This window comes from Triticum dicoccoides, chromosome 3B (assembly GCF_002162155.2).
Source record: "Triticum dicoccoides isolate Atlit2015 ecotype Zavitan chromosome 3B, WEW_v2.0, whole genome shotgun sequence".
NCBI lineage: Eukaryota > Viridiplantae > Streptophyta > Magnoliopsida > Poales > Poaceae > Triticum > Triticum dicoccoides.
The window spans coordinates 3,501,999-3,503,994 of record NC_041385.1 but is presented as its reverse complement, the minus strand read 5'-3'; positions in this window follow the sequence as shown (position 1 = coordinate 3,503,994).

The following is a 1,996-nucleotide window of genomic DNA, read 5'->3' as shown; positions in this document are numbered from 1 at the left end:
GCGGTGAACTGCCGGTGTCGAGGAATTGATCGATGTTGGCGGGCCGTGAACTGCCGGTGCCGAGGAAGTGATCGATGTTGGCGGGCGGTGAGGGGCCGGCGGGGAGGACGGGCGGAGGTGGGCGCTGAACTGCCGGTGCCGAGGAAGTGATGTTGGCGGGCGGTGAAGGGCCGGCAGGGAGGACGGGCGGAGGCGCGCGCCCGTCAACCAGGTTGCCGGCGGCGACAACCGCGGCGAGCATGACGAAGAGCACGGCCAGCTTATCCATGCTTCGGGAGTGTCCGAGCTGGGATGAGGAGGAGGTGGGCAAGTGAGGTGGGAGTGTTTGAGCCTCCGATGCGCGCGCCCTTAAATAGGTGAGGGGCGAGAAGGCGCGCACCGTGACCAGTGTAACATCCGTGTGTTACTTAAGGATAATTTAAATGCGTCGATTATCATTTAGAATTAAATTTTGCTTAACTATCATTTTTCTAATAACTCAGGCATGCTAGTATTTATAAATAATTTTGGAGATAAATACCTTAAGACTAATAGGTGCATGCCAATCATTAGTAGATTTTCTTTGTATTAGAAGATGGTGGAGTATTACATTTGCTTGAGCAATCCACGTACACTTACATGCATGCATCAATGCATGGCATGCACCACATCCATAGTGTGTACTCGACGCACTGCATGCATGTAGCATCCATCTAGTCACCCAGTTGGCGTAATGCATGTACGTAGCCTGCCGACTAGCTCAGTAATGTTAGCTGCATTTTCTTCTCACAGGCCAGCTAGCTCTTGGATTACACTGTATCACCGTCTAGGGCAGTAGATATTTTTGCATGCAGTGATGAGAAGGCTTGTTGCATGGCTACGTGTCTTTTCCTTGGGAGATAGAATCACTACAGGAAACAGGTAATTTGCCGTCTGTGGATCACAGACGGCAAAGACCTAAATCCAGACGGCAAAGACTTTGCCGTCAAGAAGCAGATGGCAAACTCAGACAGCGAAGATAAATCGGCAAAGAATACTTTACTGTTAGCTTTTTATTTGCAAGACGGTAAAGACTTTGCCGTCATCCAAATTCTATCTTTGCCGTCAAGTCGAATAATAGCATACGACAAAGAAAAAAAAATTGCCGTCAGCTAGGATGTGCCTTTGCCGTAAGCCTCGTTCGCCCAAGATGGCAAAGAACTTTTTATTATTAAAAATAGTAAACAAACAGTGCAGTTCCAGAAGCGGTGGTCAAAGCTATGGTCAAAGGCGTAGGTAAATTCGTTCATAGCCATTTCACAACCAACATTATACAAATCAATGGCAAACGGACGTATTTAACAAGATAGATCCAAGTGTATTTACACCGTATATCCATCGTCATCACTCACTGATGAATCAGAAAACTAACTCTGTTTCAATTTCTGAGAAAAAAAGAATGAACAGGGCAACTGCCCTCGCAGCACACGCGCCGCCGGGGAGGTTGAGATCCGCGCCGCTAGCGCACAAGGGGCCGGGGAGGTGGAGGGCTCGCGGCTGGAAGGAGGCGGATGCCGCGACCAGTCGGCCTTGCTCGCCGCGCCGCCGCCCAGCCACGCTTGCCCGCGCCGGCTGCTGCCGCAAGCGCACCGCCGCCCAGCCGCGCTGGCCCGCGCCGGTCGCTGTCCTCGCTCGCGCTCGCCGCCGTCCTCGCTCGCGCCAGACCGCGCCGATCGCTGTCCTCGCTCGCGCTCGCCGCCGTCCTCGCTCGCGCCAGCCCGCGCCCGCAGTCGCCCTCGCCCGCGGCTGCCGGCGCTCCAGCCCGCGCCTGCCCACCGCGCAGACGCTCCGGCCCGCGCCCGCCGGACAGCAGCGCTGGCCGCCTCCCTCGCCTTCGCTGGCCACCCAGACTCGCTGGCTCGCGTCGGCCGTCGCCCTAGCCCGCGCCGGTGCCATCCCAGTCGTGGGCATGGTCGGGTGGTTGGTGGTGGCATGTGTGCGTGTGTGAGAGGACAAGGGAGGCGTGTGTGTGCGTGGG